The sequence below is a fragment of the Pleurodeles waltl genome, chromosome 4_1 (assembly GCF_031143425.1).
Source record: "Pleurodeles waltl isolate 20211129_DDA chromosome 4_1, aPleWal1.hap1.20221129, whole genome shotgun sequence".
NCBI classification, from domain to species: Eukaryota; Metazoa; Chordata; class Amphibia; order Caudata; family Salamandridae; genus Pleurodeles; species Pleurodeles waltl.
The window spans coordinates 940,542,275-940,559,490 of NC_090442.1; positions in this window are offsets into that span (position 1 = coordinate 940,542,275).

Here is a 17,216-nt window from a genome sequence, read left to right on the forward strand (position 1 = left end):
TTTTCATAATGATAAGATTCTCATGGCCCGAAGAGTGAGGAGGGTAGGATATTCCAAGGTATTGGAGGAGGGAGACTATGTCGTTTTAAATTTTGCAAAACCTCGTTCAGTAGACCTTTTTTTGACCAATTTGGGCCACTGTAATATGTCAACTAACAGGATTCAAATACTTCCCCTGTGTCATTTTTACGACCCTGTGCTCCTACCAAACCGCACTGTCACTAATTCAAGTATTTACAGACCAGACCCAGAAAGGCTTCATTTACAGGTTACTGTACCCTCTAGCAACCGGTTCTCGACTCTTAGTCACCTTGACGAGAACGATTGACTATCGGTGATCCACCCCTGTTCTTCTAACATGGAGAGACCGAAGGCTGGGAACGTCGACGTTGAATGTACCTGTGACACAGGAAAGCCTGAATTGGATCTGAAAGTTCCTATAAATACTAAAGTTCTAATGTCATGTCCTGTGTCTAGACCATTAACTCTGCTTAGCTGGAACATAGCAGGGCTGCGATCCAAATCTGACAATTCGGACTGGAAGAGCTTTATTTCCTCCTACGATATAATTTGTCTACAGGAGACCTGGTCCAAAGATACGTTCCTTCTGAACGGTTTCACCTCTCTGTGTCAGCCAGCACCAACCTCCCAAATGGGGAGAGCCAGTGGCGGCCTTTTAGTTCTTGTTTCCGTACATCTTCCACTTTTAAATGTGTCTTTAATCTGGTCCTCCCTTTATTTTATGGTTGTTTTGGTCTCTATTAGTGGCCTAAAGGATATCCTAATTTTAAATTGTTACAATAACATCCCTCTGGGCCTCCTTATGGGTCATCTGGAAGAGGTAACGGATCTCATAGATTCTTCACATGTTTTGCAGAATAGTGATCTAATTATTATCTGGGTGGGCGATTTCAATACTCCTCTGTGCAGCAAAGAACACATGGACCTTTGTGCCTTTCCTGCTGAGGGCAGAAAGTCAGTAATTCATTTTAACCATACATCTGAAGGAGATGCCTTAAACCTTTTTACTTGTAAATTTGATCTGGTTCATGTCACCGAGAAATTGGCCCCTGACGCCTGTAATATACCAACCTTTACAGGGAATTTGAGGGGGAGCATTATCGACTTCATACTTATCAGCTCCTCTGATTTTTATGTAATTCAAGAATTTAAGATTACGCCTCATTGTGCGAGCGATCATAACCCCCTTAGCATTATATTGGACCTAAAAAAATTCCAGATACCCAAGAATAAAAGCTTGAGCGCAGCTACTGTTTATATTCCAAATTGTGGCATACGTCTAAAATGGGACAAAATAGATCCAAAAAATTGTAACCAGGAAATTGTAAGAAGTAGGTCTGACTCGATCCATATGTGTCTGTCCCAGCAGTTAGATTCTGACCGCATAGTGCGTGAATTTGAATCTTTAAGCACTGACATCTCACGCGCCCTGGCGGTGGACAGGCCCGCGAAGGGGCCGGTGGCCCACAGATGGTTCGATTCTGCATGCTCATCTGCCCACAAAAAACTCAAAGATGCACTTAAAGCAGCTCCTCTCTCCCGTCAATTAGTTAAAATAGCCAGAGCCGATTATAAGGCTGCCATTGACAAACAGAAATCTGAAATTAGGTCTAGGGCCTGGGGCGAACCTTTGGCTGCATCTGAGCAGAAGGATACCTCTAAATTCTGGAAAGTGATAAATCACTCTTACTTTTCTGGTAACCACTCTTTGGCCAATGACTGTCTTATTGCTGAGGACGTCTGGTTAACTCATTTTAGGAAAGTCTTCTGTTCAGGAACTTATGAGAATTCGCATGTAAATCCTTCTGAACTTTTTATTTTAGACTCCAAAACTAAGGCCCCAAATATTATTTTTGACCTCTATGAGGTCAAAAATGCCATTGATAGATCAAGGCAGGGAAAAGCTCCTGGTCCCGATGGGGTTCCCGCTGATCTTTTTAAATCAGAAATTGATCTTTGGGGTCCATTAGTTACAAATGTGGTGAATAGTGTGGTAAATAGTAACGTGCCCCTCTCATGGAAATCGGCTATTATTGTTCCTATCTTCAAAAAAGGAAATAGACAAGATCCTTCTTGTTACAGCCCAATTTCTCTCATCGATTCGACGGCAAAGATTTTAGGTAGCGTGATCCTGTCCCGTTTGGAAGATTGGGTGTCCGAGGCCCAGATTTGATCCCCTATTCAATTTGGTTTCAGACCTGGTGTAGGCACAGTTGAGCAAGTCTTAAACTTGCAGCTGATACTCAGCAAATACGTGACAGTCAAAAAAGAGTCTATTCACATGGCTTTCATTGATCTAACCAGTGCCTTTGATATGGTTAATAGGTCAAAGTTATGGCAAATTTTGGAAGCCTTAGGCTGCGATCCGCCTCTATTGGAGCTTATTAAACGCCTACACACAGACCTAACAATTTCTGTTCAGGCCAGCTTACATGGGCAGAGAACCTCCCCTATCCCGTCAACGAGGGGTGTAAGGCAGGGATGTATCCTAGCCCCTTTTCTTTTTCTGATTTACATTAATGGGCTCTATGATTCACTGTTAAAACATGCAAAGGACATACCGAAGATGGGCCAGAGACAACTTCCAGTTTTATTATATGCTGACGATGCAGTTTTAATTGCTCGTACTGCAAACGGTTTACAGGGACTACTGGATGCATTTTATGATTTTATGTTGAACCTTGATCTGAAAGTAAATTACCCCAAGACTTTCGTTATGACTTGTGGCCCACGCAATACAAAGTCTAAACTATTTACTATGGGAGGGCACACTCTTATTAAGGTCAAAGAATTTTGTTATCTAGGCATGTACATGAGTTCTTCCTTGTCCTGGAAGACACACATTAATTTTAAGCTCCAACAGCTGATAAGGAACAACGAAGCAATTTTTCGCTTTTCAAATAAATTAGGTCACAGACCCCCTGCACAGTTGAAAACTCTTTATAATTCCAAATGCACTGCATCAGTCCTTTATGGGGCAGGCGTCTGGGGCTATAATAAAATACCGTCTCTTCAGAGTGTTGAAAATAAATTCCTGCGCAGATTATTGTTGGTTCCAAAATGCACCGCAAATATAATCTGCCATGAAGAACTTGGTCAGTGCTTTTTGGAGGATAGGGTCTTTATGGCCCCCCTACTGCTCTGGATCAGATGCTGGTCAAACCCTACGGCAAGTTTGGTCCAAGACTGTGGGGCATATTTATACTCCGTTTGCGCCGAATTTGCGTTGTTTTTTTCGACGCAAATTCGACGCAAAACTAACTCCATATTTATACTTTGGCGTTAGACGCGTCTAGCGCCAAAGTTCCTGGAATTAGCGTATTTTTTTTGCGTGAACACCTTCCTTGCGTTAATGATATGCAAGGTAGGCGTTCCCGTCTTAAAAAATGACTGCGATGCTATTGCGTCTGATTTATACTCCCGGGCAAAAATGACGCCCGGGAGTGGGCGGGTCTAAAAAACCCGCATTTGTGCTGGATTTTAGCGCCTGGGTCAGGGCAGGCGTTAAGGGACCTGTGGGCTCAGAATGAGCCCAGAGGTGCCCTCCCCTGCCCCCAGGGACACCCCCTGTCACCCTTGCCCACCCCAGGAGGACACCCAAGGATGGAGGGACCCACCCCAGGGACATTAAGGTAAGTCCAGGTAAGTATTTTTTTTATTTTATTTTGTGGCATAGGGGGGCCTGATTTGTGCCCCCCCTACATGTCACTATGCCCAATGACCATGCCCAGGGGACAGAAGTCCCCTGGGCATGGCCATTGGGCAAGGGGGCATGACTCCTGTCTTTGCTAAGACAGGAGTCATTTCAATGGGGGATGGGCGTCGTTAAAAAATTGCGCAAATCGGGTTAAGACGTTTTTTTTGCCTCAGCCTGACTTGCACCATTCTTAGACGCCCAAACGCCATTTTTCCCTACGCCGGCGCTGCCTGGTGTAGGTGGGTTTTTTTCACGCACACCAGGCTGCGCCGGTCGGCTAACGCCGGCTAACGCCGGCTAACGCCATTCAATAAATACGGCGCCCGCATGGCGCTTCAGAATGGCGTTAGCCGGCGCTAATTTTTTGGGCGCAAAACTGCGTTAGCGCAGTTTTGCGTCAAAAAGTATAAATATGGCCCTGTATCTCTGATTGTCTACAATTGGAAAATTCAAATAGGATTCCCTGGCTTATGTTCCTGCAAAACTCTTTTGAGAACCTAGGGCTTAGATACATGTTTGATGATCCTCATTTGTTAACCACAAACTCTAGGTCTGTTTTGAAGTCTACTTACTCCAAGCACATATCAGAGCAGAGATTTTATAGTTCCCTGAAATTGAAATCTTTTGATTCCTACTCTTGGATTGTGACTGTTCCATGCCTTGAACCCTATTTGACCTGGTTTTCAAGTTTTAGAAAAATTTCCTTTTTAACACTTTTTAGACTTAATCTAATTCATTTTAAGGTAGCTTTCCCCGAACCATGTTTCTGGAAAAAGGACTTACCACTCTGTCCCTGTGACTCCAAATCAACTCAGAGCACTTTGCACTTTTTTCTTTTTTGCCCTTTATATGCTGCTCCTAGAGGGGCCTTTATTTTACCCACGTTACGCCTCCTTAGACCCATTCATTATAAGGAAGCACTACTATATCTTCAGAGATTGCCTGATATTCAAATTTGTCATCATGTATTAGACTTTGTCACAGCTTCTTTAAGTATTAGGAAAAGGCCTACTCCTTTTTAAAATTTTATGTACGTATAGCATATCATTTTAAAGCTAATATTTGTACTTTCCTGACTTTGTGATTTTTAATCATGTCTAGTATATTTATCTATGTATGTCAAGGGGTTTCAGATTGGATGTTTATGTGGTGTCTTCAGCAATGGTTTTAAGTTTTATTTTATACTATTTATAGATCGGTAAATGTGTCTTGGTTTGTACTTTTATGGCAATTGCCAAATAAAGTTATTTGACTGACTGACTGACTTAGGTATTGCGTCACCCTTGTGCCCCCTTTGGTGGCACAAGGGCGACACCAAACCATGATTATTATGCCCCTGTGTGTTTGCCCTCTGTTCTTTCATTTGTTTCCCTTACACAAGGGGGCACAATGTCATTCAAGGATTGCATCAGTGGTGCAGAAGGAGAAGTAGGCAACTCTTTTACAAAGTGACTTTTCCAATTTTTGGCATTAAATACATGCTTTTATTTGCCTGCTCATAGCAGAGTTGCAAAAACTGACCCAGATTTGCATTGTCTGTGACCTTTGATGCAATGTAGACATGTGACATACCAGGCATCAACAGTTATTTTTATCCTCTGAAGTAACAAAACTAAATGTATCTAATTTGGCACAATTATTCTTACGTGGCAACATCTGCTGTTCCTCGTGCCCCAAAGGATGACCCTCCCAAACGCCAAACCATTTTCTACCCTTTGGGGGGCAGTATGCATGAAAAAGTTAGAACAGCCTGGAGATAGCGTGTACAGACAGGGGCGTGACACAGGGCCATGCTGCATCAGTTGTGTGGGGACCCCAGGATTCCCCACCTTGTAGGGGTCACTTGCACACCTATCCATTGACTGAACAATCTAGTAAAATAATAAATAGTACCCATTGCTGCCTGTCAGCAGCTTGCTGTGTGCGATGTCCTCTTCAGTAAGTAGAAAGGAGGAAAGTTGCAACAATTTTGATATGCAATATAGGAGGCCTGTCAGAAAGGTGCCCCTTGACTCTCTCTGTCCCTGAGCATGTGGGGTGAAGAATGCTGAGTCAACTTCGGATGATAAACAAACAAGGAAGAGAAACATAAGATGACAAAACCGAGAAGCTGAAAAGGCTGGTGGAGGGAAAGAAGCTCTAAAGAGTCATGTGTGTAACAGGCGTTTAAGTGAGAGAGAGATTGTAGAGCAAAGCAAAAGAGACAGGAGGAAGAAAGAGAGTATAAAGCATATTGGAAAAAAGTTGAGCTAGAGGACGGACAGACCAATGTGTGAGACAGAAAAGTTAAAAAGAGATATCTAAGTAAGATTGAGTGAGAAAGAGAGACTGCTTTTGAGAGAGACAGAGCGAGTGTATGTATGTGTGTGTGTGCATGCACAGGAGTAATACAGGACCCTGCAGCATTTGTAGCATGGGCGTTCAGCACTTTAAGTTGCACCCCAACCTTTCAATGGATCCTGTTCAGCCGAAGACCAATACATTTTTGTGAGCTGTGGAAGATCCTGGGGCCCCTCATCACATTCTGCGGGGCCCACATCATTTCGAATTATGCCACTGGGTACACGAAACAGCATCTAGGTACAAATACAAGGTGAACACAATCCACTGTTCCACTATTACTCTACCACGTGTGCTGTGAATCAAGCTCGGACCTGAAACTACTATCATAATGGTGCAGCGGAGGGATATGCAGCAGTCCTTTACAGCTAAGCAGTCCAGGTGAGTCCTTTGGGAAACCATTCAGCTTCTCTTGGCAGGTTGCAGGAACTGGTTCAGAGTGTCTGTCCCTGGAAGTGTCTGAGTTGGTAGGGTCAGGGACCCACTTTATATACTCAAAAGAGGCTTTGAAGTGGGGGAGACTTCCTAGAGGTGGTTTTGAAGTGTACAAGGTTTCCTTTCAGTACAGGTCTGTCTGCCAGGGTCCCAGTAGGGGGTGTGGCAGTCCTTTGTGTGGGGGCAGGCCACCAGCTTTTGAAATGTAAATGTCAAGCCCCTCAACCCTTTCAGCCGAGGAAGACCCGTTCGGTATGCAGATGTGTGCAAGTATGACTGAGCATCCTGTGTGTGTGGTTGTCTGGGTTAAATACACAACAGAGCTGTAAATCAGCCTATCCCAGACGTGGACTGGATACAGGATGGATTTTAAGTGCAGAGAAATGCTCACTTTCTAAAAATGGCATTTCTAAAATAGTAATATAAAATCCAACCTCACCAGTGAGCAGGATTTTGTATTGCCATTCTGGCCATATTAAATACGACCTGCCTACCCCTTTCTGATCAGAATCTACCACTCAAACAGTGTTTGAGGGTAGCACTAATGTTAGCCTATGAAAGAAACAGGCCTCAGTGCAGTGGAAAACAAATTTAGGAGTTTTCCACTACCAGGACATATAAAACACACATGTGTATGTCCTGCTTTTTACCTTCACAGCACCCAGCCCTATGGGTTACCCAGGGCCTACCTTAGGGGTGACATATATGTAGAAAAAGGGGAGTTTAAGGTTTAGCAAGTACTTTTAAATGCCAAGTCAAGGTGGTAGGGAAACTATGCACACAGGCCTTGCAATGGCAGGCCTGAGACATGGTTAAGGGGCTACTTATGTGGGTAGCACATCCAGTGCTGCAGGCCCACTAGTAGCATTCAATCTAAAGGCCCTGGGCACATGTAGTGCACTTTACTAGGGACTTACAAGTAGATCAAATATGCCAATTGGGTATAAACCAATGTTACCATGTTTCAGGGAGAGAGCATATGCACTTTAGCGCTGATTAGCAGTGGTAAAGTGTGCAGAGTCCTAATGCCAGCAATAATGAGGTCAGAAAAAGAGAAGGAGGAAGACAAACAATTTGGGGGTGACCCCACAGAGAGGCCATTTCCAACAGTGGTCTAACCACATGTGTGTACAACCTTTTCTGCGTACTGTAGTTGTGAAGGTTGATATATCCGTCTGCAGTGGATGTTGGCTGTAGGGCTGGGCCTGCGATCAGGTCCTGCTTCTCATGACCAATGCTTAAAATAAAAGATACATTTGTTCTTTGAAGGTGCACAGTGAAGTTTGACTACAGGGCCTGCCTGCAGTCAGGTTGCATGTTCATCCTCCTGTATGCCCTACTCCTGGTGTGTACCAATTACAGCTTGCATCCTAGGCTGGATTCAGGGCCAGGCCTGTAGCCAGGCTCTGCTTTGAAGCACCCATGGTGTGTAAGGACAGTCTTTGTATATGCACATTGAGGGTTGGGCAAAGACCTTGGCCTGCATCCAGGTCCTACATACAAAAGTCCATGCATGCTCTCCTTTTTTAACACAGCTTTTGGTTGTGAAAATCAAAGCCCTCATAATTTCCCTGGCGGTATGACTGCCAACAGGCTGGCGGTACATACCGCCACATTATGAGATGTCAATCTCCGATCTGGCGGCCCACAGAGTACCGCCCATCGCATTATGAGCCGGCCTACGTCCATGGTTTTCATGGTGTTAGCAACCCAACAAAAACCATGGCGGTAGGCCCTACCAGTGACAGGGAATTCCCTCCCTGTCACCGGTAGGTGGCTCTCCCACCCCAACACTCACCTGACACCTCCCACCCCCAACCATCCAAACTCACCCACCCGATACATATACTAACCCCCACCCTCCTCCGATCCACTCACTCACCCCAATACACTCACACACCACACAACTGACCCTACCCCCCACAGCCACACGCGCACACATCACCTTCTCCCCACTCCGACTACAGTCACAGCGCGCCTCACCCCACACATTCCCTGCCAGCGTACACACACAGAGACACCCACACGCACCAGGCGTACACCCATTCACTTACACTGACATACACGCAATCATTCACACAAACTTCCAGACATGCTCACACACATTCTTACACACAATCACACTGACATGCAGACACGCACTCACTTCATCATTCTTACATGCATTCACTCACACACATACACCCACGCAAACAACACACACAGATGCATTCACACACTCAGACATTCATGCACACACTCAGACACACACAAAAAACATCCCCACACCCACCCACACCCCTCCCCTTTTGGAAGCCTGACTTACCTTGGTCGAGGAGGTCTTCCGGAAGGGAACGTACAGATTTAGCATCCTCACAATACATAGACTGAACCTATACACCTTTCACTAAGCACTACACACCCTCAGATTACCAAACACACAATGCACCTTATGCTCATCAATACACACTCTTCAGTACCCAATCCTCAGACATCACTGACTTTATTACCTATTACAGTCTTGATGCACTTTTTATCAAAAAAATTGGGATCACACTCATATCCTCACACATTCTAAAGTTCCTTCTTCCCACAGACTTAAGCATCTAGTGGGTAGACCATGCGCTTAAGAAGGGATGAGGCCTTGCAATTAACCGAAAGTTCTTCTGATCCTGCACCATTGGCAAGCTAGCAATTCTCCTCACATAATACTTTCTGCTCTCCTCAAATCAGCCCCCTTCTCTCCACCTTATTTACTAGCCTCCTGGACAGAACAAGGATTTCATAGATAAATTCTCAGTCCTCCTCACCACTCATCCATCCAACATGTCCACACCACCATCCTCGGTGACCCCAACTTTCCAGACAACTCAACCATTGTTGGACCTGTCAGTCTTAGGGTGGTCTTCCCACAAACCTATCTCCTGCTTGCCTCCAATTTTGCTGAATTTGTTTTTGTTGGCTGTAGGACTCTGTGCACTTTACAACTGCTAGCAAGTGCTAAAGCGCTTGTGCCCCCTAAAAATATGGTTTGATTTGCAAATACCCAATTGGCATATTTGATTTACTTGTAAGTCTCTTGTAGAGTGGTATAACATATACCCAGGGCCTGTAAATTAAATGCTACCATTGGGCCTGCAACACTTAGGTTCTCATTCCGAGTTTGGTGGTCATACCCAAAGACCGCTGTGCAAAAGGCAGCCGATACACCACCAGCAATGGCGGAGTGAAGGCTGCCGCATTACGAGTGACCAACACAACACCGCCAAATTTTGACAGAAAAAACACCGTCAGCCCAAATGACGGAATGAAGAAGGCGGTTGCAACACCACCACGCCGAGAAAATGCCACCCTCCAAATTCCGATACACAAATCAGAAATGCGGAAACCAATACGGCGGTGATCCATTAGCGGTCCAAACCGCTGTGGGAAAAAAAGTAACCACCACTGCAGCAATACTGCACCAGATAGGATAACACCAATAGCAACACCTGAAACACATACAAACACCTGTCCACAGCACTACAAAAACACCCCCACACATACCCAGAACCCTTTGCAAATAGAAACCCTGACAGAGCGAGAGAAGAACACACTGAAAGGAGGCACTGCACCTAGATACCAAAGGCACCATCATACTAAGCACGCAGCACACAACACACCACTGCACACAAACACCACAGAGCACACACACACATACCATTGCACATATTCACAACTGCAAACAGCACACACAGAATCCCTGCACACCATACACCCCACCCACAACACAACCACCATGGCACCACAGAAAAAAAGCCAGATTCACAAAAGAGGAGCTCAGGGTAATGGTTGAAGAAATAGTCAAAGTGGAGCTGAGACTGTTTGGAGCACTGGTCCAGCAGACATCCATAGCCCGGAAGAACAACTTATGGCAGAGGATAGTCAATAGGGTGAATGCAGTGGGGAACTATCCACACACAGGAGGACATTAGGAAGAGGTGGAATGACCTTAGATGGAAGGTACGGGCCATGGCATCCAGGCACCAAGTGGCCGTCATGAGGACTGGTGGCGGACCACCACCACCTCCCTCAGAAATGGCACCGTGGGAGGAGATAGACCTGGCCATACTACATCTGGAAGGCCTGATGGGAATTGCTACTGGACTGGACAATGGTAAGTCCACTGTACCACCATGTCCCTGTGCACAGCATGTACCCCCACACCTTCTCACTCCCACAGACCACCCAAATGTGCACAATCCCATCCTTGGCCCTATACCCACACTTGCATGCCGCATCTCCCTACTGACGCTATTCCCTCACAGCCCAACCTAGTGCATGTATGCCTCACACAGCAGAATGTACCTCAACTACCACAATGCAACACTCCCTACCTTTGCCTGACTGCTACGTCCATATCCCATCTCTGCAATTGCACGTTAAACCATGTCACTCCCTATCAACAATATGTGGTAAGAATGCACATCAGTACATGACAATGGCAGTAGCAAGACAAATGTAAACTGTACTGCAAATTAGGGCCATTGCAACCTTCCACTGATGGGAACACAAGCAGTGGACTGGAAACTGGCAATGCTATTACTGCCCTGCAAATACAGTGAATCAGGAAATACAACCATGTGTGTCACTGCAAAAATAACATCATCTGACACAATACCTCTCATTTCACAGGTCTCCCGAGTACTGAACACAGCAGAGGAGCCGAGTGACAGGAAGCCCAGGCCTGGATGCAGCACCAGTAGGGGAGGATTCACCTGCAAGTCTGGATTCAGACAATGAACCTGTCCCATCAGGCATGAGTGGTCAGTCCACCACCACCAGCCTCATCCTGCCCACAACTCAAACCACCTCCCCTGTGGCAGCCAGTGCACAACAGAGCCCACATTCCCATACCTGTGTCCCAAGGTCACATCAATCATCAGTGTGGCCCACAGGACAGGGACAGGAGTCAACAGTGCAAACCCAAGACAATGACGATCCTGGTGTAGTCAGAGAGGGCACACTGCACCGGGGGCACAGGCACAGGGGGCTTGGGCCAGTGGGAGGGCAATCGTGGGACAAGGGACGAGACAGGTACAGGCCGTCTCCAGGGTCCTGGGAGCTTACCAGCAAACCCAGGACCAGTTGGGCCTGATACTCACCACCTTGCAAGACACACAAAGGCTGTAGGAGGAATACCACCAGGAGGCCAGGCAGCAGTGGCAGGCACACAATGCCACCATGGCCTCCATATTAGGGGAGTTCAAGGAACTCAACTGCATCCTGCGGACATTCTCCACCCAAAAGCAGGCCACATCCAGTAGTCAGTAAACACCACTGCCCTCAACATCAACACCTGCTACTGGAATAGAGGCCCAGCAGGAGGACCCACAGGACAACAGCACCCTTACCCCTGCAGCTGCGGAACCACCCGTAAAAGAGGTCACTCATCCACACATCCTGCAGGACCCCAGGCCAAGACCTATCCCATGACCAGGAAGTGATCCCTCTTCTGAAATGTCACCCTTGTGTGCCACTGTAACACCCTGTTGTCTGTCCGACAGCAAGGTCACATCATTCCAAAGCTCATGGACACAGGACCTATGAACCTAATAGCTGGACCACCCACTCAGTTCATCCTCTAGAGCACTACCCCACTCCTCTGGACTGTCAAATTGTACACAAAATAAACATCTATTATCACAAGTCATGGTGCATGTCTCTTTCTTGTTAGTGTTGCCAAATATGTTGAAGAACAACAAAATAATACACAGGTCTACAAAACCTAAATGTCCAAGTTACATATGTAGTGGAATACTCCAGCAGGTGTGGAAGTACATCCATTTTGTTTTAACATGCACTGTCAACTACACCAACAGGCAAATCAGCAAGCAGACTGCAAACAGAGATGTCACCTGAAATAAATGGAATGAGGTACAAGGTAGTTAGGAATGTAATCCACAGTCATACATCAATAGAAGTTGAACAGAAACACATCTGAAGAGTGTCCTAGCAGTTATGTTACACCATGAGTAAGAGACTGCAATGGCATTCACACACCTGTGGGACAGGAAAGATGATGCATAGGTAACATCCTCAATTGCATAACTCTCTGAGTAGTCATGAACAGGTACCTGACACCCAGCAGATGTCAAAGCATGATATGCCTACGCAGCAGGACAAGAGTGAGAAGTTCCCCTAACATATCCCCAAAGAGGCAACCTGAGGACCCAAACCTTTAGTACAACTAGAAGGCAGTGCTGCAATGGCACCAGCATTCCAACAAATGAACTTAGCAGCTGTGCATTTCCATTACCTCTCATGGTGAGTCACCTAACCTTCAAGGTCGTTACCCAATGTCTAAGGCTCCAGTCCCCACACATACATTGATGCATGCAAGTACTGGCTACAGATTGCCTTCAACAATACATCTCCCATGCGCAGATGATATGTAATGCAGACATCAAGGAAAGTAGTTACAAATCATGTCAGTCCTGTTGTCATGTGCCTCATCCTCATCAGCCTCCCCGTCAGCATCAGAGTCACTGGCCACAAACACAGCTCCAGCATTAACGTCACCCTTTTCCAACAGTGGAATGTGCCTTCTGAGGGCCATATTATGGAGCATGCATTATGCAACAATGATCTTGCAGACTTTCCCTGGATTGTACTGTAGTGCACCACCAGACACGTGGAGACAACAAAATCCGGCTTTCAAGAGACCGAAAGTACGTTCAATCACACGCCTCATCCTGCCTTGTGCCTCATTGTACCTGTTCTCCCCTAATGTAGTTGGATGTCTCACAGGTGTCAGGAACCAGGGCAGGTTGAGGTATTCGGAGTCACCTGTGTGGAAAAGAAAACATGGCCATGGGTAACATTGCTAGGTGGAGTGCTGACTGTGTTATGAGGGGTATAGACATCTGACATGGAGAGCAGTACACATACCTATGAGTCAGGCCCCTTCTCCCTGTAGCTGTGACATCATTGCAGGGACACTGCTGTTCCTCAGGATGTAGGAATCATGTACTGATCCAGGGAATTTAGCGTTCACATGTGTAATGTATTGGTCTCCAAGACACACCACTTGTACATTGAGTGAATATGTACTCTTCCTGTTCCCTTAGACCTGTTCATTGATCCTCGGAGGTACCACGGCAATGTTAGTCCCATCAAGGCCCCAATTACATGTGGGACATTTGAGACGTTGTAGAAGGCTGCTTTCACAGTGAGCAAATCTTGAGGTAGTGGGAACCTAATGTACCTGTGCACATGCTTGAGTAGGGCATCCAGCACATCCTGCAACACCTTACAGAACTTGGGCTGCGAAAAGCCTGCAGCCAGTCCCACTGAGCTCTGAAATGAGCCACTCCACAGGAAATGCAGGACTGACAACACCTGGACTGTTGGAGGGATGGCATGGGGATTCCTCAAACCCGGCAGGAGGTCTGCCTTCAACTGGACGACCAGTTCCCTGATGCACAAATGGTTCAGTTGATAGCTCAGGATGATGTGACGCTCTTCCATGGTTTCAAGATCTACGAGAAGCTGGTAAATTGGTGCATTCCTCATCATTCCATTCTAGCCAAATCTGTGCAGGGATACAAACACCAATCAGGATATCTGTCACAATGTAGGCTATACAGTATGACAAACGCCAGTCATTATGTAATACTCATGCAAGTTGCCTGTAATGTTGGAGTACACATTACTCTACCCTCCATACCTAACCAGACATTGGCACATGATTCCTGTGTGGATGGACGCATACAGGACGTGTACACCTATACCTTCCCTGCGTTTTACCATACTGGTTAAATATGCTAACAATTGTTGTGACAAGTCTGTACATTTCACTAGAGACGCACTACGGGCCATATTTATACTCCGTTTGCGCCGAAATTGCGTCGTTTTTTTTGACGCAATTTCGACGCAAAACTAACGCCAACTAACGCCATATTTATACTATGGCGTTAGAGGCGAATAGCGCCAAAGTTCCCGGAATGTGCGTCATTTTTTAGCGTGAACCCCTTCCTTGCGTTAATGATATGCAAGGGAGGCGTTCCCGTCTAAAAAATGACTCCCAGGCCTTTACGTGGTATTTATACTCCCGGGCAAAAGAGACGCCCGGGAGTTGGCGTGGCAAAAAACGGCGCATTTGCGCCACTTTTTAACGCCTGCTCAGGGCAGGCGTTAAGGGGCCTGTGGGCTCAAAATGAGCCCACAGGTGCCCTCCCATGCCCCCAGGGACCCCCCCTGCCACCCTTGCCCACCCCAGGAGGACCCCCAAGGATGGAGGGACCCACCCCAGGGACATTCAGGTAAGTTCAGGTAAGTATAATTTTTTATTTTTTATATTTTATTTTGGTGGCATAGGGGGGCCTTATTTGTGCCCCCCTACATGCCACTATGCCCAATGACCATGCCCAGGGAACAGAAGTCCCCTGGGCATGGCCATTGGGCAAGGGGGCATGACTCCTATCTTTACAATGATAGGAGTCATGTTGATGGGGGATGGGCGTCGTTAAAAAATGGCGCAAGTCGGGTTAAGACGATTTTTTCGTCGTAACCTGACTTGCCCCATTTTAAGACGCCCATGCGCCATTTTCCCCCTACGCCGGCGCTGTCTGGTCTACGTGGTTTTTTCCCACGCAAACCAGGCAGCGCCGGTCTGATTGCGCCGTCTAACGCCATTCCATAAATACGGCGCCCGCATGGCGCTTCAGAATGGCGTTAGACGGCGCAAAACTTTTTGACGCTAAACTGCGTTAGCGCAGTTTAGCGTCAAAAAGTATAAATATGGGCCTACATGTGTCTATATTCACCATGTCATACCTTAAGTATGTATTTGTGAGGACAGACAGGTAGTTACGCTGTGTAAACTCAGGACATTAATGTCACAAACTAAAATGCCATCCGCGTGTCTGGCATGCATTGGACTGCTGGAAGTGACCTTGTTTCGCCAGCGGAAGTCGTCATGGCGGAGTGCAGTCAGAACCACTGTGCAACTCCTCATTGTTTAACATTGATGTCAATGGAAGACTGGGACCAATGACGATCACCATCGGGGGTGATGGTCATGACCGCTGCGGTAGTAACCACCATTTTGTGTAAGACAGCTCACTTGACTCTTGGCATTCGGGCGATACAGACCTCCACTTTGTGTGCTGCTGTGTCCTGTCTCTTGGAGCAATGATGGCACGCACTGCAGGGGAAAGGGCCCCAGCCTTCTCAACAGAGGAGCTGGAAAAATCGGTGGAAGGGGTCTTACCCCTGTACGGGCTATTGTATGGAGCTCCAGGACAACATGTCAGTACAAGGTCCTTGGTCCCACAGGTTGTGTGTTTGACGATGTATGTGTGTGCACATTTACATGTCATGACTCATCAGGTGTGTAGCATGCACATGATATGTGTGGGATATTGCCAGTGTGAATGGGCAGTGTTCGTTGTGTGTCGCCGCGCTCACTGCTAGATTGGTATCATTTACATCTTGTCCCCCCTTTTCGCATTGTTTCCCAATCAGGTCAGCGCACACCAGAAGAAAGGGTTGTGGCGAGCCATTGCCAAGGAAGTGTGGATCCTGGGGGTCCATTGCACCCACTGCAGGAAGCGGTGGGAGGACCTCCGTTGCTGGGCTCTGGAGACCGCAGAGGCCCAGCTGGGGACGGCCTCCCAACGTGGGAGGGGCGCAGGTCGGACTCTGACCCCCCTAAGGGTCCGCATACTGGCAGTGGCATACCCTGATTTGGATGGGCACTTGAAGGCAGCACAGCAGTCACAAGGGGGTAAGTGTTGACTGTCAGGTCACTACTGCATGGTTGTGCACTGTCACCCTCATTGGACTTGGAACGAATGTAGTCAGATGTGATTTAAGGAATGTACCATCCTGGATGCCACACACATCAGGTAGGAGTGTGTGATGGACGCTATGTTGAGCCATGTAGGATGAGTAGTGGTGGCACCGTGACACATGTTCAGCTCTAGGTATGGGTCTCTCAAGTCTGCTATCATGTCAATGGCTGCATCCTCCATCTCCGCGTCTACTGTAGTAGTTTGCAGTGGTCATGATGGCACTGTATATAGGTATTGTTAGGCCTGTTATGTGACGGTTGCAGTTGCATCACTCCCTACATCAATGGATCCTCTGTACCACATGTACTCCTCACATTCCTATCAGTTAGTTAGTGTCTTGAGTCCCTCTCTGCTTAGATTGGTATCATCCTGAAGGGGATGACATGTGATTGGGCATAGTCCTGGGCTTGACTCTATGAGTAGTCTTTTTGGCATTGATGGGCATGTATGTGTCTTTATGCAGGAGTTTGGTCTGCAGGGTTGGTTTGGGTTTGGACATAGCTTGCATGACTCTTTTTGGTATAGACTGCTAAATGGTCTAATGTTTGTCAGGCAGGGACTTTTATCTGCATTGTTTGTATGTGAAGTGGATGTGTGGGTCCTAATATTTTCCTCCCTTTTTGTTTCTGCCATTCTCCTTTTCTCTCTCCTCCTCTGTCTATGTGTGCATTAACATCATCTGGCGAGGGAGGAAGGGCACCAGCGAGTGGGGATGCTGCAGCCCACGGCACCCAGGAGGCAGCCAGCAGTGAAGCTGAGGGGACCAGTGGGATGGAGGGCGAGGGGAGCACCATAGCGGAGACTGGAGCTACCACAACTTCTGACTCAGATTCCTCCTCCAATGGTGGCTTCCTGGCAGTGGCGGGCACTTCTGGTACCACACCAACACCATTGTTGTGTGCCACCCC